This window comes from Schistocerca piceifrons, chromosome 8 (genome assembly GCF_021461385.2).
Source record: "Schistocerca piceifrons isolate TAMUIC-IGC-003096 chromosome 8, iqSchPice1.1, whole genome shotgun sequence".
Taxonomy (NCBI): domain Eukaryota; kingdom Metazoa; phylum Arthropoda; class Insecta; order Orthoptera; family Acrididae; genus Schistocerca; species Schistocerca piceifrons.
Genome location: NC_060145.1, coordinates 181,721,527 through 181,746,168, shown reverse-complemented (window position 1 = coordinate 181,746,168; position 24,642 = coordinate 181,721,527). Strand labels below are relative to the sequence as shown.

Sequence of the window (24,642 nt, the reverse complement as noted above, 5' to 3'; positions counted from 1 at the left end):
CCGAGGAAAAAGAAGGCCGCCCGACACCAGCTAGCCCCGCGTTTTGGCCGTTATAGCGGCCTTGTTTCGGAGATTGTTGCGCAGAATACGGAAAGAGACACACACGGGCCGCGAGCAATCGCACCCATCCATCTTGGCGGCATACGTTCGTCGCTGCTGGCAGGTTGATTCCCTGCTCGCTGCGCCGCGACGGCTCCGGGGCCTCGGAAAAAGTTGCCGCAGGCCATTTACGTTCCTGTCATTGTGTTATTACCTCTGTAGCCCATCATTTGTGGGCCGGTGTCAGTCACATGTAAATAATGTCGGATTCCCGTTTTACGAGTGTGCATGGTTAATTGACAGTTATACAGCAGCTTTTTGGGGTCCTGTAGGTCGGCCTTTTATTACACGAAATGTAACTTACTCATCTGTCAAATGCTTTCTTTCACGCCTATTTCTTTTATTTCACTTTCCACAGTTCTAATTCACTTTCTCTTTTATGACTTTATCTTTCATTTTTTATTCCTGCTCAACTATCTAAAATACTTTTGTCCTTAACCCATTTCTACCTAGCGTAACATATATGTCACGGGACAGCCTGTCATTGTTTTCTCTCGTTGGCAACAATGCCTGCGTTTGGAGTGGCTATTGTTGTATGGCTTTCAGATAAGGAGGCTTTCTTGTTCATGTTTAGGTAAGTGTCAGTCAGTTGCAAGCATTAAGTGGTCAGCGACTGGTGCTTCAAGTACGGAAGACTTTTCTGAGTGAGATTATGTCTTGGAATAAGAAGTAAGTATCATTTTTATCGCAAATTATAATACAATTTGTTTAAATTATGGTTGATTATAATGTTAAAAGTACTGAAATTTATGTTAATGATTATCTACAAAATGCAATTCTTATTTTTGTGGCTCCAAATACAGTTCTAATTTTGTGTTGCATATATGTCGCGCTAGGCAAAACAGTGAAAATAACGATTCGTTCTCTTTAGGGGTCTATCTCTCCATGACATCCTGGCTATTCTTGAAGGGGAGGAGGAAGATGCAACAGATATATTTTTTGAACCTCCTGAAGCTAATGTGGATTCGGATGAAGATTCTGGGGGACAAGATGGGGGAGGAAACGTCGATAATCTTGGACCAAGGCAGCTCCAGGCTGGTGCAGAAGTGATTTTGGCAAGTAAAAACAGGTAAGGTAGTGAACCTGAGATTAATTTCTCTCCTGATGATAAACTAGATGAACAGGAAAAGTCACATATCTTAAAAACTGTAATCAGAGATTGGAAAAAAAGACGATCTGCGTACTGTGTGATTATAGTAAATACAGAAACTTGTCTCCAGTTCAGTGCTTCGAATTATTTTGGAACGACGAAGTAATTGAATTTCTTCTCACTGAATCGACGAAGTATGCTTTGTTCAAGAACTGCTCAGATCCAAAAATAACATATGAAGAGATAAAAGGTTTTCTAGGAATTCTAATTCTTTCTGGCTATAACCCTTTACCTAGCAGAAGATATTACTGGCATTCTGGATTGGACATGAGAAATGAAATGGTCCACAGCACGGTGAGAATGGACAGATTTGAAACAATTATGAGATTCATTCACTCGTGTGACAACACAAAAATAGATGCTAATGATGGAATGTGGAAACTTCGACCATTAATAAACATGCCAAGAAAAAAGATTGCTCTCAGCTTTCAGCCTGAGCAAGATTTGTCTTACGATGAGAGCATGATAAAGTATTTTGGTAGACATGGATGTAAACAGTTTCTGAAAGGTAAGCCCATTAGATTTGGGTACAAAGCATGGTGTCTAAACACAACCATGGGTTCTCTAGTGGACTTTCAAATGTGCCAAGGAGCTGATCCTCAGAGGAATGAAAAATATGAGAAAGCATTTGGAAAACATGCTGCTCCTTTCATTCAAATGATCAATTCTCTTCCTGAAAAGAATAAACATCTTCCCTACAGGTTTTATTTTGACAACCTGTTTACATCACAAACATTGTTGATTTACCTGAAGCAATGAGGTTTTGGTGCAACTGGGACTATTCGTGAAAATCGTCTGGCTAAAGAGTGTCATCTCATACCTTCTAACACTATGTCCAAAAGGAATAAGAGAGGAGATTTTGATTACAAGAGCAGCAACGGAAGTGGAATAATCGTTGCCAGATGGCTAGATAATTCTACAGTAACAATTGCTTCCACAAGCCATGATATCAGTCCAGTCAGCACCGTTGCCCGATACTCTAGGCCAGAGAAGAAAAGAATACTTGTACCTCGACATAATGTAATTGGAGAATACAACAAAAATATGCGAGGAACTGACCGAATGGATGAAAATGTAGCGTTATATAGAGTGAGTGTCAGAGGAAATAAATGGTGGTGGCTAATTTTTACATGGCTTCTAGATATCTCTATACATAATGGGTGACTTCGTCATAGAAAGACTGGTATAAATATGCCATAGCTGCCCTTCCGGCGCTACATTGTGAAATGTTACCTGATTTCCAATGCTGCAGTACCAAAAGGTCCTGGACGTCCTGCAGGTAATGCAAATCAAGGCAGAATGCTGTATGATATTAGATATGATAAAACAAATCATCTGGTAGCCATGGTGCCACAGAAAAAAGAAGACGCTGTGCGGCGGAAAACTGCAAAGGAACCTCAAGAACAATGTGCTGCAAATGTGATGTTGGTTTGTGCGTAGAATGTTTTGTGCCGTATCACAGAAAGTGAGTACTGTTGCCTGAACTTTGTGTAAATCACAGACAGTGTGTTATTTTGCATGCTGTCATATATTCTACCGTAAAATGTATGTTCTGCCTAACGTGACGTATATGTTACGCCCTATTTTGTTTCAATTATTGATTATTTTTTTGTTTTGATTGTTGTACTGCTTTTCTTTGATGACAATAAACACATAAATATCTAGAAATCAGAAGAAAAAAATAATTCAGGCAGGAACAGGTTAATGTAGTTTAACTCCTCGTGAGTCTAGTACCTGGTACATCTTCCGTCTTTCTTATTATTTTTTATGCTATAATCTCGCGTTCATGAGACACGATCATGCGGCCACACGTCTTAGCACAGCGGCTCCGAGATTCGGGGAGACGCGCCGGTCCCAGATCGAATCCGCCTGGTGAGTTAACGACGAAGGCGGTTGTGTTGACAGTCTGGATGTAATTTTTAGGAGGTTTCCCACAATTGACAAGGCGAAAACCGGGCGGATACCCTCGATTTAGAAACACTAAAAATACTTTCTCCACTTTCACATGGGATAACACTAGAAGCACACAGATGGGGCACGTGCATTCAATCCTGGGAGAGGGAAGACGGGGGAAGGGAGAGGAAGTGGGGGCAGCAGTTGCTACAGAAAAGGCATCCGGCCACCATCTACCACTAACATCGTCGAGTCGAGATTAACATGCCACCAACCTCATGATGGCACTGCATGTTATGATCAGACGAAACTATAATAGGAAATGGCTCATTGGAACTACAACGTATGAAATATTAGTTCACTTCATTACATGAATGAATAAAATATATCTTGATCCAATCCTTTGCCACAGAAGTGCTTGACATTCTACAAAGTTCATTGACTATTTGAAGCATCACTTGATGCACTAATTAACAAACTGTTCTCTTGAAGTACAATGGTCAGCATTCACAAAATATATTTCCATTTGAGACTGAAATAACTCGTTAGTCCTAGTCGTTGATGTTGACTGCTTCAGCTGTAGTCACAAACTGGGCTGAACACTTTGATGCCCGGCTCTATATTGACCTCTGTGGAAGGACACTGCTGTGTTGTAGAGAGGGCATGTCTCTTCCAACTGCTTCCATTTGTCGATGCGGATTGCATCGAGACATCACTAATGCCTGTGGTATCGATGTGGGTTGCCGAATTTGGTGTGGCACAACGATCTCTAGACAATACCACACTGCATAAGGCCACAAAAAATTCTTCCTTATCCTCCTCTTCTTCCTTGGCTTATTCCAATTTTTCTATGGGACGACATTGTTATAGGGGTTTTCGCAAAGCAAGTGACAGTTGGTGGCCGCATGGCCTTTCCGACGACACCACTCCCCCTGAGACGGAATCTGTGTGCCTCATCTGTCTGCGTCTAGAGTAAATCTCATGTTCAAGTGAGAGAACGTTTTCTAAATGTTTGCGTGGCATATGTACGATGCGGGGCACGGCTACGAGACCGGAATTCACCTAGATTGATGGGGAAATCACCTAAAAACCACAGCTGAGATGCCTAGCTTACCAGGCCCTATCGTTAACTTTCAAGGCATACTCGATGTAGGGCAGACTCCCTGCGGACCAAAACTGTTTCGTAAATAATTCCTAATAACCTTGATGAACCATGCTCAACAAGTTTGGTGCTGTTTGTAGGTTTCTGTCCTATGTTGGAGGCCAGTCCGTTTCATTTAGTTGACATGGTTGCTGTTGTTTGTCTTCTTCTCGTCATGACTGGCGCCACTTGGATTCGCGAGCGTTGCCTGTCCGTTAGTGGCAAAGCGGCGGTTATCGATATGCAGCAACTGTGGCCCTATCTTTGGGGCGATGTCGTTCTTTTTCCGGGTCGTGTCGGTAAGCAGATCGCTTGGGGACGCAGGAGGAGCCAGGTCCGCGCAGAGCGAGAACATACTGGTGGCGCACATGGACTGCCGGATCGAAGAGCTGTGGTCACGAGGGTGTACGACCTCGTCGAAACCGGATCCTGCAAGTTTTAAGTTGAGTGCATTTCAGTTCGAGTAGAGAAACCTCCACCATTGTGAAATCTCGTGATTCTCCAGTAACTTGGGATCGTGTTGCTGCTCGTTGCGTCGCTGAGGCGAAGAACAGCAAGTGGAGTGCTTGCAGAAGGCGGATTTGTTAGCGTTCCTGGGCTTCTAATTACTATTTACTGCCTTCAGCTTGTTACTGTTGTTAAGTTCAACCATCGGTATTTTCCTGCCTGGTCGCTGCTAACGCCCCAGTTTCCTGGCCTGGGGGTTAGTGTTGGTTGACAATTCTTCTACCTTGGTGGTAGTGATTCCTTCCTTGTTCTCTAAGTACAGTATTCTGCGGGCGGAGTCCAGACCGCCGGTTCCGGCTCTGTCGTATTTGTACATCTTTGCACTTGGTTTTTGGATGTCAGGTAGCCTCACCAAGATTATCATTACTCACTCGTTAGACTGCCACTAGTCTAAGTTACTATCTGGTGATGTGAATGCAACTCTTGGCTGCCTTTCTCATCGCTCGAGAAAGTGTTTTTGGCCTGACCTACTCAGAGGTTGATTCCTGGAGCACCGTCTGTGACTGGCTCTTGTGTTTTTTTATTGTGTTATTATTTTATTATTGTATTACCAAAATACTATCATTTGTCTCATCTGTTTGGTGATCAGTTGCTTGTCCTTTTGAATTAACCTTTGTCATTATATTTCCTGTTTTATTATATGTTTCTAAAATTTTTAATATAATGGCCATTCTTGGCGTGACCGCAAGTTTAAACTGTTGTGTTACCAAGTTTACTATCATTTTGTCTCACCTGTTTGGTGATCAGTTGCCTGTCTGTTAAATTAACTCTTGCTGTTGCATTGCTTTGACAGTATGTTGTTAAATTTTTTTAGTAATTGCCATTCTTGGCGTTAAAGGCCTGCAGCCGTGACTGTGGTTACTTGCCTTAAAATTCTAACTGCGACCACATTGGCTTGTTTTCAAAACATTATTTTCTGTATCTGTATTTTATGCTCATTTGGTAAATTGTAACGTACTGAAGGTACTATTAATCACACAGTTGTTCTCCCCTGTTATTAACGTGTGATATTGTTTTAAATTTATTGCTGAGTCTGGAATAATCGTCTTAAAATAAATGTGTGAAATTGCAAAAGCAAAGCAATAGTAACGGATTCGGGCCCCGTCCACAATCGTAACCGAATCCTGCCTTGCTTGACTACCAGGTCTGACTTGTAGTTTACCAAATGCGTACTCAGACTGGTCCTACAGATCAGAATCTGTTTCGTAAATATATCAAACGATTTTTTTGCATTACTTCCATGTTTTCTGACTGTGGGTATTTCTTTACTTTTTATACTCTCCGAAGAGCTTGTATGTTGTAATAGTTGAGTTATATCTTTCAATCTTGGAATCCTTTCTCTTCTCTCAACCGTTTCCACCAGTTAACAAATTTGACCATATATTTTTATCTTTACGTATTTCCAGTTGTGGGTAACTGATAAAGTTCTCGGGACTATAAATGAGAGATGATAGTAAAAATATGCACTGGGTACGAAGTCAGCTACTATGAAAAGTGGCCAAGAAAAGAATTCCGCAGAAGGAAAAGATGATTTTCTAAGGAAACAAACGTTTCTGTGAAGAACAATCACCACGGAGATCTTGAAGTGAGAATGATGTAATATGTACTGGGCAATTAAATTATACGGAGGCCCTAGGCGGCACCGATGGCGAGGGTTTGTCCCGAAAGACAGGGCAGATCCGAGAACATTTTTCAACCTAAGCGACTTATTCCACGCTACCCTCCCTCGCCTCCTTTTCCCTCGCATAGAGTCTCCCGTTTCTGTTTTCGCTACTAATTGTGATACACGCTGTATTCAAATCTTGCACTTAGACACCTGTGGTACCCCTTTCAGCTTGACTCTCCAAGCGGTGCCTTGCGTCACTTGCACCTTAACCGGACCCTGCCGAAAGCATTGAAAAGCTAACCTATGAACTTGTTTGGAACCCATCCACTAAATGTAAATATCGTTGTGCTTAGGGCCTACCGTCCGATAGACCGTTCGCCGGGTGCAAGTCTTTCGATTTGACGCCACTTCGGCAACTTGCACATCGATGAGGATGAAATGATGATGATTAGGACAACACGACACCCAGTTCCTGAGCGGAGAAAATCCCAGACCCAGCTGGGAATCGAACCCAGGCCCTTAGGATTGACATTCTGTCGCGCTGACCACTCAGCTACCGGGAGAGTGAACTCCATCGGACAGTGTAACGTCTCTGGCTTATTTTTAGTACTCAGTAGAGTGATGTGAATTATCTATTTATTCGATGTGACACACTCCGTACCTGTGCACTGGATGTTTTTCAAATAAACGTCCTCAGTAGTCGACATGTTACGGCGCAGAGATTTTGAGTACAAGCGATGTGATCTTTGGTTGTCAGTAAGATTGTCGTTGCCAGTAGAGCACCGAGCGAGGTGGCGCAGTGGTTAGGCACTGGACTCGCATTCGGGAGGACGACGGTTCAATCCCGCGTCCGGCCATTCTGATTTAGGTTTTCCGTGATTTCCCTAAATCACTCCAGGCAAATGCCGGGTTGGTTCCTCTGAAAGGGCACGGCCGACTTCCTTCCCCATCCTTCCCTAATCCGATGAGTCCGATGACCACGCTGTCTGGTCTCCTTCCCCAAACCAACCAACCAACCAACCTAGATAGAACCAGTAGAGCGTTTAGGGAGGAGTAAGTCACGCTGCTGTGGAGTCTGTATGTAAGTAGCAGAACACATACATGCAAACGCAGATGATGCTGCCTTTTGGAAATACGGTTTTATAAAGAATTATTTGAAAAGAGTGAAAATATTCAGATAATGTGGTCGCTGCGTTGTTTCCTCGCGCGTAATTTATCATGGGTTTGAGAAAGGCACATTTTTAGCATGATTTTTCTTGATTGGATCGAGTGAGTTTGAGTGTCGAGACGTGATCGATCAAAGTTATATGCTCATAGAGCTTCGACTCAGAGTTATTGTTTCACTACTTTTTTACCATTTCAGTAACGTATAATGTGGCAGAGAAATATTTTTTAGTAATAAATGAATTAGGTAAAGTTCAAATGTGTGTGAAATCTTATGGGACCTAACTGCTAATGTCATCTGTCACTAAGCTTACACACTACTTAACCTAAATCATCTTAAGGACAAACACACACACTCATGCCCGAGGGAGGACTCGAACTCCGCCGGGACCATCCGCACAGTGCTTTACTGCAGTGCCTTATAGCGCTCGGCTAATCCCGCGCGGCAATTAGGTAAAGATTGTTGTAGTTGTTAAGGAACTGATTTCAAAATTCACGACATAATTTTTGAGTGCTAATTTCTTCTGCATCATTTGCTAAATTCAGCTTCTATCACCGTCCCGTCACGAAAGTTTGATTTTGTAATTATCTGTTACCACGTTGCGCTGCGCGGAACGCACTGATTCAAAGTAAAGCATGATGTATTTAATACAGCTGCCCTTCCTTGCACTGCACTTGGGCAAGATTTATTTTCCTTTGGCTGATTTGCTGCGGCACTGTATTCTAATACCCACCACTTTCGAGCAGAAAAGAGTCCCCGTTGCACAAGGTAAGTTATGAAAATTTGTTAGGGTCGGTCAAACATCACAGTCAGAACACAATAAGATCATTTACAGTTAAGCTTTCCGTTTCAAAATTATTATCTGGCTCAGTTCAGTAAAGTTCAGTTCAAATTTAATTTCTTTGTCAGACGGTCTTACTTTTACAGTCTAATGTTTACATTCGCGTGTATGTCGTTTAATATTTGGAGTTTTATTTAGTCAGTATGCATACCTAAATTTAAAGGGCATTTTAATAAAGGCATTATGGAGATTTATTCTCTCAAATTTTGATTTGTAATTTTATGTACAATTTTTTTTTGTGCTGCAAGCTTTATGTACTGGAACAGCAAGTCACGTACCGTGACGTCACGCGTTGTAGCACTGTTCACTGCCTTGCACGATACAGAAAGTTAATCAATACAGTTATACAGGTTTATATGGATTTGGTGACTTTTTGTCGAACACCATTTACAGATTCACATTACAACGCAGACACAGATGAAAGTTAAAGAATAAGAAACCAGTTACAAAAGTCAAGTTAATGAACAGTCGCTGTCAGGACAGTAGAGGTACATGCGGAAGCAGGGTCAGACTGGAAGAAGTTAGCCGACAGAATGATTTTCCATTCTGTAGCGGAGTGTGCGCCGAATTGGAACTTCCTGGCAGACTGAAAATTTGTGTCGGGCCGGGATTCGAATGTGGAACCTTCGCCACCCGCAGGAATGTGGTATACCGACTGAGCTAACCAAGCATGACCAGAACATGCCCTCACAGCTTCACTCCCGCCAGTACCTCTTCTTGTGCCATCCGAAGATCACAGAAGTTCTCGTTCATAACTTGTCATAACTTGTGGGTCCATCACTTCCTGGAGAAAGACAAAGGTCTCAGGTTCATCCTGGTCTGGCTCCCAGGTTTAATCTGCCAGGGAATTTCAGTTACCTGACTGTTTTCAAACAGGTAATTGATCTGCGAGAGGAAATGTCCCACGTTGTGCACCCATAATCCAAAACATTAGGACCACTGCCCACAACGACATTGGATGCCACCTGGTGGCGTTGCGGCCACTTGTGGTAACAAAAGTATGAAGCGGAGCAGACACGGACGGGGATCACCCCAGCGAAGATATGGGCTGCAAATGGGGAAACCAATTGAGATAAGCGAATTTGACAAAGGGCAGACTACTATCACGCACAGCTTGTGAACGAGTATCTCGAAAATGGCGAAGCTGGTTGAATTTTCACGTGCTCATGTCATGAGCATCTACGGAAACGGGTAGGGGAAAATTATCAGTAGGCAGTAAATACTTGGACGTCAACGATTCTTCGCAGGTGGAGTTCGGCGGCTTGTCTACCGTGTCGGATCTTCGGGTGAATCACACTTTTGCTACACTAGACACTAGTTCGATGGTCGTCTCCGCAAACGCTATCATCCAGGTGACCGGCGGCACGAAACGTGCTGCGCCCCACGGACGCAGGCTGGTGGACGCAGTATTATGCCATGGGAGCATGTATGGAACCTGCGGTAGTAATCGAAGACACGCTGACATCTGAGAACCACCTGCATCCCCTCATGCTTGATTTCTTCCCCAATGGCGATGTCATCTTCCAGCAGTATAACTGCCCTTGTCTCGGAGCCAGAAGGGTGCTACAGTGGTTGGAGGAGCATTATAGTGAACTGACGTTGAAATCTCGGCGGAAAAATTCGACTGATGTAAATCCTGGGTCGCTATAGGACGTCATCACCGCGTACGTAAATCAGCGGTGCGTTATTTACGCGAATTACATGACCTGTGCGTAGACATGTAATGCCACATACCTCCACAAACCGACCAATAAACTATCGGATCCCTGATACGCAGAGTCAGTGATCTATTTCGTTACAAAGACGGACAAACAAGCTGTTAAGCAGGTGGTCATAATGTTTTGCTCATCAATGTAGGTGGAGGCCCTACACCGTACGTGCTCGTTGTTCCCTTGGCCTGCTATGAATAGGATTTTCGATAGTATGAGCGCTTCTAGCAGCTACGGCTGTTAAGCTAGAGCGTAGAAAAGTTGTTTCTAATTAGTTTTCTTGTGTTCGGCATATTAATGAACCAGCCCCATTCGGATACACAGACTGTCTTATTCTTTTTACTGTTATCAACCGCAGATATCTTCACAAACCACCAACTACTGCGGCAGTGACGTTGCAGAGGACTTCCCGTTTTTCTTCAAAACAGGCTCTTTGAGATCTATCCCACTACATCGGAATTTTTCTGGCGACCTGTAAGTCGGATGACCTATTCGGGATTTATGACAGGACATTTTGACTTCCCACATTTGGGTAACAATCAAAAGACTCCTTCCGAAAACCTCGGTCGGAATCGGGAAGCATCGAAGATACACACGGTTATTACAGCCACACAAGTCAGCTGTGGCCGAACATTGTACTGATACTGGGCATTCCATGAATAACAGTGATGTGAAGATTTTAACATCCACCTCTTCCTTTTGGGAATATGTCTCCATTGAATCTATAGTGATTAGATTAGCTAATAATTTAATAAATAGAGATAATGGTTTTAATTTGGACAATACATGGAATTCGGCTCTTGAGGTAATTAAACTGCAGAGAAGTCGTCATGGTGTCACCGTCGCCGATCATACATCTTTAAGCTAATCGAATGTCTGTACGCCTTCGCCACAGGTGACGCATACGTAAGCGTATTTCTTTGCCGCCGACCAGCATCTGTGACCCGCATGCGCAGTACCGCCGCGGTGGAGCATAGAAGGCCACTCTTAGCATAGCGATTATATGTATACCCATCGGAGGAACGGGAATCCTGTAGATATCCTACACCACAGGGTCAAAATTTAAACTTCACACACTACCTCCAGCCCAGGCAAAAAGAGAAAGTCGGTTGGTTCTTCTGCATTAGGTTTGGTCATGTGGGGACCTTACGCGGCTTGTTTAAACACCATTTGTTCGTGGGAGGTTCCTGAGAAAACTTGGAAAAAACCGTGATTTTTGGGTACAAAAAGGGTCAGTTGTGGGGATGGCCACTTCTGTAATTTCTTTTTGTAGCAGTCGTTGAAATTTTTGCCATATCATCTTAAGATGATATCCTCGTGGAACTTCTAAACTCTTTTCGATGTCATTATCCGTTATCGATATTCAAAGGTTCAGAGTTACCGTGCTTATGCACGTAAAATATGCACTACCGAGCGAGGTGGCGCAGTGGTTAGCACACCGGACTCGCATTCGGAGAACGACGGTTGAAACCCGCGTCCAGCCATCGTGACTTACGTTTTTCCTTGATTTCCCGAAATCTGTACGGCAAATGCCGGGATGGTTGCTTCGGAAATGACACGGCTGATGTCCTTCCCCATCTTTTCCTAAACCGAGATAGTGCTCCGTCTCTAATGATCTAGCTGTCGACAGGACTTTAAACTCTAATCTAATCTTCCTTAATATGCACGTAATGAGATGTTAGAGGCGTAAACGTAATTTAATTGGAGCAGCGAGCGCATGGCACGGGTTCTAGGGTCGTCGCAAGAATTCTGACGTCATACAACTATTTTTTTTAGTCAATATTTTGTGACCATTAACAGTTTATGATGCGCTGTCTCTGTGTATTGGGCATTTCAGGCCTATACAAATATGTTCAAAGTGGTACTACAATGACGAAAATAGGCTAAAGGGGCTAAAAATGGCGCTAACACGCCTAAAAGGAACTTAAAATAACTGCCAAAAATCATCTAAAACCAAAAGGACTGCAAGTTCAGTAAAATATTTCTAATAATGTTTTTAACGTTTTATGAGACAACTCATAAGCCCAACGTATTCGATTAGTTGTGACTGATGGGTAAAATGTCGAGAAAAAATGTAAAGCAAACTATTCTGTATTAGCCTTATATTATGCGTACAGATTTGTTGTTTGTATGTTCAAAGTATATGGATGTGTAGAAAAAAACTGTCGAAACTTTAATGATGATCTATTTTATTTAAGCAGCACACCCTGCTCCAGCAAAGAAAAGAAGGGTTCCAGCGGAGAAATTATCCTTTCGGAGTACATAAAGATGTTCCTCTTTAAAAGACTTTGACATAAAACTAGGGAAGCAGCTGCGTCTATCGTCATTTCACCTTCCTCACCTTTTGGTATGCGAACATATTCGCGCTTCTCGTGCTCAAAGAGAGCAACAGACTGTCAGTGACGATGGAGGAGAGAGGAGACAGTGCCAAAGGGAAAGAGAGAGAGAAGAGGCAGTGATGGTGGGAGAGAGAAAGTGACAGTGAACAAGAAAGAGAGATGAATGAAGACAGTAGAAGTGGGCGCCAAAGAGAGGGATTGTCGGGTATTGACGATCAGTGCGAGACGGTGGCAGTAAAAGAAAAAGAGAAGTGGGTGGAGAGAGAAACAATGGGAGCAAAAGAGAGAGGAGAGAGTGGAAAGGGAAAAACACAGATGAGTGGAGATCGTTTATGGGATTGAGGGGGTGGGCGGTTCTGAACACCTCAGACCGGCGAACATTAACAATTCGGAGAATGCTCAGGAATGCTCAGGAAGCAAAGACAGTTGCACTCGCCGTACAAGAAAGATCGGGAGAATGAGGACAGGCAAAAGTTAGTAGAGATTCGTGCTGCTGTAAAAAGAGCGATGCGCGAAGCATACAACCACTACCACCGTCATACCTTAGCAAAAGATCTTGCTGAAAACCCAAGGAAATTTTGGTGTTACGTAAAATCGGTAAGCGGGTCGAAGGCTTCTATCCAGTCACGCACTGATCAGTCTGGCCTGGCAACGGAAGACAGCAAAGAGAAAACTGAAATTTTAAATTTAGCATTTGAGAAATCTTTCACGCAGGAGGACCGTACAAACATACCGCCGTTTGAGTCTCGTACAGATTCCCATATGGAGGACATAGTGATAGACATCCCTGGGGTTGTGAAGCAGCTGAATAGGTTGAAAATAAATAAATCCCCAGGTCCTGATGGGATTCCAATTCGGTATTACAGAGAGTACTCTACTGCATTGGCTCCTTACTTAGCTTGCATTTATCGCGAATCTCTTGCCCAACGTAAAGTCCCGAGCGACTGGAAAAAAGCGCAGGTGACGCCTGTATATAAGAAGGGTAGAAGGACGGATCCTCAGAATTACAGACCAATATCCTTAACATCGGTTTGTTGCAGGATTCTCTAACATATTCTCAGTTCGAATATAACGAATTTCCTTGAGACAGAGAAGTTGCTGTCCATGCATCAGAACGGCTTTAGAAAGCATCGCTCCTGCGAAACGCAACTCGCCCTTTTTTCACATATCTTGCGAACCATGGATGAAAGTTATCAGACGGATGCCGTATTCCTTGACTTCCGGAAAGCGTTTGACTCGGTGCCCCACAGCAGACTCCTAACTAAGGTACGAGCATATGGGATTGGTTCCCAAATATGTGAGTGGCTCGAAGACTTCTTAAGTAATAGAACCCAGTAAGTTGTCCTCGATGGTGAGTGTTCATCGGAGGTGAGGGTATCATCTGGAGTGCCCCAGGGAAGTGTGGTAGGTCCGCTGTTGTTTTCTATCTACATAAATGATTTTTTGGATAGGGTGGATGGCAATGTGCGGTTGTTTGCTGATGATGCTGTGGTGTACGGGAAGGTGTCGTCGTTGAGTGACTGTAGGAGGATACAAGATGACTTGGACAGGATTTGTGATTGGTGTAAAGAATGGCAGCTAGCTCTATATATAGATAAATGTAAATTAATGCAGATGAATGGTAAAATGAATCGCGTAATGTTTGAATACTCCATTAGTAGTGTAGCGCTTGACACAGTCACGTCGATTAAATATTTGGGCGTAACATTGCAGAGCGATATGAAGTGGGACAAGCATGTAATGGCAGTTGTGGGGAAGGCGGATAGCCGTCTTCGGTTCATTGGTAGAATTTTCGGAAAATGTGGATCATCTGTAAAGGAGACCGCTTATAAAACACTAATACGACCTATTCTTGAGTACTGCTCGAGCGTTTGGGATCCCTATCAGGTCGGATTGAGGGAAGACACAGAAGCAATCCAGAGGCGGGCTGCTAGATTAGTTACTGGTAGGTTTGATCATCACGCGAGTGTTACGGAAATGCTTCAGGATCTCGGGTGGGAGTCTCTGGAGGAAAGGAGGCGTTCTTTTCGTGAATCGCTACTGAGGAAATATAGAAACCAGCATCTGAGACTGACTGCAGTACAATTTTACTGCCGCCAACTAATATTTCGCGGAAAGACCACAAAGATAAGATAAGAGAGATTAGGGCTCGTACAGAGGCATATAGGCAGTCAATTTTTCCTCGTTCTGTTTTGGAGCGGAACAGGGAGAGAAGATGCTAGTTGTGGTACGAGGTACCCTCCGCCACGCGCCGTACGGTAGATTGCGGAGTATGTATGTAGATGTAGATCTAGATGTTGAGTATAGAGAAGGGCGCATTTTGGACAGAAGTTTAAACACTTGGACATAGGGGAAAAATACACTCCTGGAAATGGAAGAAAGAACACATTGACACCGGTGTGTCAGACCCACCATACTTGCTCCGGACACTGCGAGAGGGCTGTACAAGCAATGATCACACGCACGGCACAGCGGACACACCAGGAACCGCGGTGTTGGCCGTCGAATGGCGCTAGCTGCGCAGCATTTGTGCACCGCCGCCGTCAGTGTCAGCCAGCTTGCCGTGGCATACGGAGCTCCATCGCAGTCTTTAACACTGGTAGCATGCTGCAACAGCGTGGACGTGAACCGTATGTGCAGTTGACGGACTTTGAGCGAGGGCGTATAGTGGGCATGCGGGAGGCAGGGTGGACGTACCACCGAATTGCTCAACACGTGGGGCGTGAGGTCTCCACAGTACATCGATGTTGTCGCCAGTGGTCGGCGGAAGGTGCACGTGCCCGTCGACCTGGGACCGGACCGCAGCGACGCACGGATGCACGCTAAGACCGTAGGATCCTACGCAGTGCCGTAGGGGACCGCACCGCCACTTCCCAGCAAATTAGGGACACTGTTGCTCCTGGGGTATCGGCGAGGACCATTCGCAACCGTCTCCATGAAGCTGGGCTACGGTCCCGCACACCGTTAGGCCGTCTTCCGCTCACGCCCCAACATCGTGCAGCCCGCCTCCAGTGGTGTCGCGACAGGCGTGAATGGAGGGACGAATGGAGACGTGTCGTCTTCAGCGATGAGAGTCGCTTCTGCCTTGGTGCCAATGATGGTCGTATGCGTGTTTGGCGCCGTGCAGGTGAGCGCCACAATCAGGACTGCATACAACCGAGGCACACAGAGCCAACACCCGGCATCATGGTGTGGGGAGCGATCTCCTACACTGGCCGTACACCACTGGTGATCGTCGAGAGGACACTGAATAGTGCACGGTACATCCAAACCGTCATCGAACCCATCGTTCTACCATTCCTAGACCGGCAAGGGAACTTGCTGTTCCAACAGGACAATGCACGTCCGCATGTATCCCGTGCCACCCAACGTGCTCTAGAAGGTGTAAGTCAACTACCCTGGCCAGCAAGATCTCCGGATCTGTTCCCCATTGAGCATGTTTGGGACTGGATGAAGCGTCGTCTCACGCGGTCTGCACGTCCAGCACGAACGCTGGTCCAACTGAGGCGCCAGGTGGAAATGGCATGGCAAGCCGTTCCACAGGACTACATCCAGCATCTCTACGATCGTCTCCATGGGAGAATAGTAGCCTGCATTGCTGCGAAAGGTGGATATACACTGTACTAGTGCCGACATTGTGCATGCTCTGTTGCCTGTGTCTATGTGCCTGTGGTTCTGTCAGTGTGATCATGTGATGTATCTGACCCCAGGAATGTGTCAATAAAGTTTCCCCTTCCTGGGACAATGAATTCACGGTGTTCTTATTTCAATTTCCAGGAGTGTAAATCGGACCCCAGAATTTTTGGTCTATCTAGGTGTGGTGGATACAGTGGTAGTGTGCAAGAAAGACGAAAGGAGACAATACAAGTGACAGTAACACTGGGATATAGTGTAAATCTGGGGAGAAAAAGGAGACAGTGGAAGAGAGATAGTTGTTGACATTGGCATTGCTGAGTATGAAGGCTTAACTACAAAGAGAGGCCGTATAAAAGTATTTAGAGTGTTCTGTGTTAAATAAGTTCTAATATGTTTGCATTCCAAAATTTTTGGCTAGGAAGGCGGAATGAGGTTCAGGCAACTCGTCCACACGTTTCTGTCAGAGTCTTTTAATGCGGATTTTTTGTGCTCCCACAGAAGCATTTTGCAGTGGTCCATATACGTTAGTGTCAAACTTCAATAGTACTCGTTACACGTTAGTAATTCGATATATACTGTCTGACGTCTAAGTAGACGGAGCACTGAACACCTATCCAGATCGTTTGGTTGGTGGGTTATGTCTTGGCATACACCTTGTAGCCTGTGACTGTAAAAAGTTGCCGATATTTTAATTCTTTAGACCGTAGATTCTTTGTGAACCATTTTATGTTGTATTATTTAGGCGAAACACTTATTTAATCTTTTTTCAAAGACTTTATTGTCATCCCCGATATCACTAATGTCGATATGCAACAAAAGTTTACTACTGTGCTCGAAAATTATGAACTACTTGGAATAAAACAGTTTAGTGACAAACAGTCAACACGGATTCAGAAAATATCGTACTTATGGATCACAACTAGCTCTTTATTCGCTCGAAGTAATGAGTGCTATCAATAGGGGATGGCTTTTAACATCGTTCTTCACAAGAGACTTGTAATCAAGTAGCGTATCTATGGAGTATTCTCTCCGTCAAGTGACTGGATTCGTGATTACCTTGCAGAAAGGTCACCGTTCGGAATAACTGACGGAAAGTCATCGAGTAAAACAAAAGTAATATCGGGGTTTCCCCAAGGAAGTGTTATAGGTCCTCTATTGCTCCTGAGCTACATTTGGGAGACAATATGAGCATCCCTCTTAGATCGTTTGCGGATGACGCTGTCATTTACCGTTTTTCAAAGTCATCAGACGATCAAAATGAATTGCAAAATGATGTAGACAACATGTCTTTATGGTGCAAAAAGTGGCAATTGATTCTAAATAATGAAAAGTGTGCGCACGTGAGTACTAAAAGGAATCCGCTAAAATTCTGTTACACGATAATTCACACAAATCTAAAAGCAGCAAACTCAACTAAATACTTACGGATTACAACTACAAATAACTTAAGCTGGAGTGACCATACAGATAATGTTGTCGGGAAAGCAAACCAAAGACTCCGATATATTGGTAGCAGATTTAAAAATTGTAATAGTTCTACTAAAGAGACTATTTACACCAAGCTCGTTCACGCTCTTCTGGAGTATTGGTGCGCGGTGTGAGATCCATATCAGATACAACTGATCTAACATGTTTATGGAGGGCCAGCTCGTTTTGTAGTACCACGGAATAAGGGAGAGACTGTCGCGTACATGATACACGAATTGGAGTAGCAACCATTAAAAGAAAAGGCGTTTCTCGCTGTGGCAGGAACTTCTCATGAAATATCTATTATAGCCATTCTCTTCAAAGGGTGAAAATTTTCTGTTGGTGTCCACCTACACAGGGAGAAATGATCTTCATAAAAAATAAGAGAAATCAGAGCCCTTACGGAAAGACTTAAGTGTGCATTTTTCCTGCGGCTGTTCGAGAGTGGAGCGCTAGAGAAATAGCTTAAAGGTGGTTCAGCGAACCGTCTGTCAGTTACTTAATTGTGAATTACAGAGTAATCATGTAAATATAGATATAGATGATATGTAGTACAATGTTCCGATGCAAATTACGCTTGTGTTTATAGGCCCACTTAATTCCTCAGCATTATCTATATATTAAAAATCAGAATCTCATATACAGTATAAAATTAATCGTATTTCCAACGTCTGATTACTTTACAAATGGCTTAATGTGTCAAATATTTGGCATTAAGCATGTGAGCGAGAAAGAGTTTAGAAAAGATTTGACATTATGTTCGAAGTTTGCTGGAAGTCTGCTAACTGCTCTAATTGTGAAACAACGGATGATCATAGTCCGGATAGTAAGGTCTGGATAAGTTGCACTCAGTTTTCAACAAAAGCAAATTTTTCACGCATTTTAATACTTATGACTCCTGAACCATGTGTTGTAGAATGATGTAATTCGCAGGCGCAGTCAGTCCTATATAGGGATACCGTCTGCTATTAGAGTCGGTAGTTAAAACAAAAAAAATTAATTATTTAATTAATTAGAACGTCGTGTCTGATGCTGAAGTTGTACTATATGAGCAGCGAAAATGTAGCAAACGAAAACCTTGTTTCCTTTCATCACTTTGTGGCGGTGTCAACTAGAAAAAGTTTCGTAAGGGCTTGAAATTAGGTGTAAACTAGTACTCTAAAAATGGCTCTGAGCACTATGGGACTTAACATCTATGGTCATCAGTCCCCTAGAACTCATAACTGCTTAAACCTAACTAACCTAAGTACAGCACACAACACCCAGTCATCACGAGGCAGAGAAAATCCCTGACCCCGCCGGGAATCGAACCCGGGAACCCAAACTAGTACTCTGATTCACAAATATTGAGTGAATGAATTCCGGGTGAATGAGTGTCACATCAGTTACGCAGCCTTAAGAGAAACACATAGTTTCTAATTGTAATGGATGTCTTACTGTGTTACACTTTAAACATAAAATCAACCTCTTAGTGAGTAGATTACAACACTATTTAAAATTTTTAATTTCGGTCAATAAATACGTGAAATGTTAAAAATCAAATTTTTCTTGCCCCTGAAAGCTGTTAGATAACCAACCTGCAATTGAACCGGGTACCGGGGTATTGGCTTAGTAGTATAGATCATATCCAGATCCACACGAAGAAAACGATATTTAAACTACTTTTAGCGAAATACACTTTTACAGCAGCTGCTGTTTGGTGGTGCGTATAAAAATGTTGTTTCTCCAACCCGTAGGTTGTAATTTAATAAGTTTTTCAGAGGACTGAGTAACATTTAACATGGTATTAGGTATTAACATATTTCTCTTCTTCAGAAATGTGTTTTTGGTATTGTTAATATGCATATCGTAACCTTTTTACTTCTGCCATCCTCAATTAAATGGTTCCCATTTTTTATGTAGACCCTGTTTTCATAATTTGAATCCAGTATATCGTGTAAGATCTTCCTCTCTTTTTTTCTAATTGCCCAAGTAAACATGCTCGCGGAGGGAAATAAGACACTAGCGTGCATAACGACACACTGTTTTTAGAAAGTCAGGACATATTTTGGCATTCGTTGTCAATGTTTTGTTTGGATTCCAGATCTATTTCAATTTTTCTGGCTCTTGCTTTCAAGACTTCTTTATCGAGTCAACTGACAGTGTTGCACTAACTCTGATATTTGAAGCCTATCACGCAACTATAATTGTATTTCTTAACGACAATTCAGAGCCCTTTTTCAGATTATTGTATTCACTTCATGTGTCTTATATCGTTGCTAGCTGACAAACCCAGCATTGCCCCGCAATTCATTTTGCCAATTTTCATTTAGAAACGGAAACAAAAAATGAAATACGTTTGTAGTGCAATACTGAAAAATTTCATTTCCAGGTATTCTTCAAAACACTTTTGAAATTATGAAACCGTCGTACAAAGGAATGTGCGTAATGTAAAAATGTGTAAGGACAGCTGCTTCCCGTGACTATAATGCGATTTTGTAAACGCCTCTATGGCAGCACCTCTCCATGTATCTATAGACGGCTATTGTTTTCGCATACAGCCGTTTGCACTTCGCAATTGAAAACTGTCAAAAGCGCTGTCAGTTGTCAGGGATTTCCTTAAGTTGACTCGACTGTAGGAGTGCTTTAGTAGTAAAGAATAAATTTATTAAAACATAATGCATAATGCGACATTTTCCACGATGTCAGTGTTTATGACGTCACATTTGTTGAACTATGTGCCGTACAACCATGCATTTGTAAAGATACATTCAGCGGTGTGTGTGAGGATAGTGCCTGCAAAATATGTTGCGAATAGATTTATTAGCGCACAAGTAAGAAACTTAAACGTCGTGTTTGATGCTGCAAGTTTTCAATCATCTCATTGTGGATGACTTCATATCTCCTGAACTATGATAGGCTCTTACCTGTCAGCGATTTTTTAGTATGGGATGTGGAGCATTCACATACGTACATATGTATGTTCAAACATTTTTATAATTTTTATAGTTCATGACAAAGTATAGTAAAATATCACATACGTGATTATTTGTTTGTAATTTCTGCTACAAGTCACTTTTATTTTTATTTGTTTTATGTTTAATCTAACATAATACAACGCGTTTCGAACACGTTCCATTCATCGTCAGGCATTTATACACACATGCATACAGAGAAACGATGCTTAAAAATAAATTGTATTAAACTGACCTAGAACTTTTTGTCCATTGTTCGTTACTGCACTGGCTGGTGTGGCATTTTGGGGGGGGGGGGGGTGACAGTGAATGGTCAGAAATCGATGTCAGTGATGTCTTTGCTGGTTTTTCTTGCTGTTGATTATGTATGACATCACAGCCAGTATAGGGTGCAGATAGTTGTCCTTCAGTTGCGTGTTGCGAAAATCGTGTGAAAGGCTTTTAAATGGCAGTTTGTCACCTAGGATTTCATCTCCTTGCAGCTTCACTTGCATCACTGGTGTAATGGCGGAGTTGTTGAGTAACATTACACTATTGCACTTTGTATTTTGTCACTGTTTCCCGACGTAATTCACTGCACAAGTTGTTTCGACATACATGTAAACATTATGCACTTAATTGCAAGTTGGCGGACTTGTCGCATGTGAATCAGTATCGATTATCGAGATGTTGTATTGATATTCTTGGTACTAACAGATTTGTAGTCGTTTATATACATTGACACATCTTGAATCCATTGAGTTAGAGTAAGCTTAAGACTGCTGAAGAATTTTGATTTTTTTGAATTCTGTTATCTCATCAAGAATTTTATCTCAATGTTTTGTATTATGAATGAAACTTTCCATTTCTTCCATGATATCCATTCTTTTAGTTTTTCCTATTTTGTGCAAAATTCCGTGCTTGTCTTCGATTTTTAATGGGTGGCCTGTGTCTTTAATGTGAGTTGCTACTGATGATTTGCTACATTTATCAAGTCTGTAGCAGTCTAAATGTTCTTTGAATCGAGTTCTGAAATTTCTGCCTGTTTGGCCTATATAATATTTATTGCTTTGGCTGCAGGTAATTTTGTAAATGCCAGATGCATCAAGACTTGTATCTGGTGGTTTTATATTGTGAATAAGCTTCTTCTTTAGGTTGTTGTTGGTGCTGAAGCTGATTTATACATCTGTGTTTTTGAATAGTCTTGCTAATTTGTCGGATACTATTCCAAAATGTGTATTGTGTAATGTATATAATGTAAATTCATTTAGTCAAAGCTGTGATATATGTGGTATATGTGTGAAGGGAAAAGTGCAAGAAATTTTGAAGCTCATGAAGAATAACTTTCCATTAACAGAACAGAGCAGACCGAAGAAGGGGTTACATTAATTTCTTGTAATGTGGGTTCACACCCTCCGTTGTTTTAATGACGTCATTGTCCGCGTTTCTCACATAAGATGAAATTTAAATAGCACAATAAAACCAGTCACAGCACAATAAAACCACCAGCAGCGAAAAGCGGGAAAGGACATCATCAAAAGGGTTATGTGTATTATGGCAGTCTTTTCTCACATATGTCACAATGCTAAGGGCACTACATGCACAATAACTAGTACCAGGTAAAGCGTTGAAGGATTCCTAAAATTTTTATTGCGCAGTGTACTTCACTCAATATGGTAAGATGGAAGTGAACTTCTGTGCAAATGATAATGATTTACTGAACTTTAAAACACTCAGTATTGTTATTAAATTCTGTTGTTCAGCGATCAGGATAATATTGCTCCTCATTGAACATGTTAAAAGCAAATCCCCCTATCATATTCCACGACTTGCAGTCCGTAGAAGTTTCTTGTACTGAGCTACGATATTTCTGTGTACGTATAAGCTCAGTACGCCGTCGCAGCGAGAGCGGTTGTAAGAAACGCAATTAACGTCCGTCCCCGTTCCAGGACTGGTATATGGCAGTTGGCATCCGTCTTCCCATCTCCACTTGACTCTTTAGGCAGACTACTTGTATGTTCTGGCTGGCTGATACCTTCTTGCCAGCAGACGATATACGAGTAGGCAGTATGTCGTCTCACTTCAGACAGCGTAGTCTCTCGAAGCAGTCTTGAGCGAGCAGTTCATTCGGAAGAGATGGTTCCACCGAGATCACAACAGCAATCACAGTAACTTCGGGACGATAAATACTCATGGAAGCACGATCTAAAGAAATGGTTCGATATACTGATGATTTGCCTTTTACTGAAGAATAATATGTATCTCTGTAGCAGATATTAACATGCTGGTGCTAGTAACGTACGCACCTCATTCGAGTACATAGCTTTGAACTAAAATATTATGAAACTTAGTGACACTCCGCGTCCCACTACCCATATTAATTCTGATTTAATGAACAGAATCTTCCGCAAATTTTCTCAGCAAATCTTAACTATCACTGGAACGAATCACAAATCATACATATAATGTACCTTTCCGCGGCGTGTAATACAGTGCGCCCAAGTAAATGAAACAACTCTGCAAGGACATTCCCGTGCAAGAATGCTTTTAAAACGGTTTCTTCCATTAAATATGAGGGTATTGGTTCCAAATATAAATCTTTGTGCCAGTTTGAATTCACACGTGATTCAGTTCATTTTTGGTTCGTTTCTTCTGTTTTTGTTTTATGTAGTCAAATATTTATCCAAGAAGGTGGCATCTACCTCGTGATGTAGGAAGACGCTGAGTAATGCTACAATCTCTGAAACTGCATCTAGTATGACGACTCCTCTTTTTAATAGTTTTCTTGTCCGTCTCTCTCTCTCTGTTCAGTACAAATTTCGCAACTGATTTTAAACTAACTAGAGCCTTGAAATTTTCAACATAGCTCAGAATTGAAATGGCAATGCAGTATTAAGTAGCTTTCATCTCCGGTGTGCGGGGGAGCAGCCCCGGATCTACGATATTTCCGAACGGGGCAAATACTTGATAGTGGCGCCTCCCTCCCTCCAAGAGTTTGAGATAGGACATCAGAAATAAATAAAAACTCTATTGTTCAAAAACTGTTCATTTTGAAGCGCATATGTTATTGAAGAGTTTGATGTATAAAACATAATGTTCGAGGGAATGTAAAATATGTTATTTGATTTTAAGTGTGTCAAACTGCAATGCCAAGCCTCTGCACACATCATTCTATCCCACTAACTGTACTTCGCTCTGTGGAATTCGAACGTGTATACTGTGTAATGGAAGCCATCAAAACTATATTCAGGACAGTGGAAATTAAAGCTTTCTGTGGTGCCTGTACTGCTCCCAGTCAGCCGGTTTGACATCCTACCCCCTTAAAAAAATCACAACTAATACTGGATGGGATTATTTGTAACTGGGAGAATAAGAACTCTTTATTGCCTATTAGCTAATACCGTTCTCTTTTGTGTGATCTAAAATTAAATATAGGAATCATAAAACCTGTAAAGGCAAGAGACAAGTATGACAGGACACATATCTTTAATCCTTCTCTTTGAACTTCTACAGCTTTACACAGAGTGCTTTCAATTATCTCATCAAAGTTCGTCAAGCGTTTTGCTACACGAAAAATCAAAATGTCTTTGTCTAATATTGAAAAAGCTGTTAACAAGAATTGTATCTAAGACTGGTGTGTTATCTCGATTTGATTGCTTCTATTTTGTCACTGCCTGCTAGATACAACGAAAAAGGCCTTTCTAATATTGCAGCAGTTGTAGCAAACGGCAAATAAGCGATATTGTTTTGGCACAAATGGTCTTTTTATCTGCCTCATTTACATAAATAACACGACAGAATATAATTCACGAAGCACCATTATTGAATGCCTATTAAGCCTACTACAAGCAAAAAGTTGTAAGTTAGGAAACAGTTTCACATTTCATTCATACACTCGAGTTTCTAAAGCATAAGATCAAAAAGCTGTTGTAAGAAATTTTTATATAAATTTGGAATCGTCATATTCTTCCATGTAATTTCTGTGATTTCCTCATTTCTTCTCCTTCCTCATTCTAACAAACAAGTTTGTCATCAATAATTCCGTAACTATTTCTGTCATTGTCAAAGCATGTTATTCGGTTACTTCACTATCCCTCCCAGAATCACCAGTTCAGTTATCCCACATTTTTTATCTTTGTTAGGCTTTATTATGTGT

At 42.1% G+C, this 24,642-nt stretch overlaps 1 protein-coding gene across 1 annotated transcript in view; it reads right to left on the bottom strand.

Annotated features, from left to right (window-relative positions):
• The window catches only part of LOC124712168, a 193,010-nt gene that overhangs the window by 31,273 nt on the left and 137,095 nt on the right, over positions 1–24,642 (bottom strand). The window lies entirely within an intron of this gene.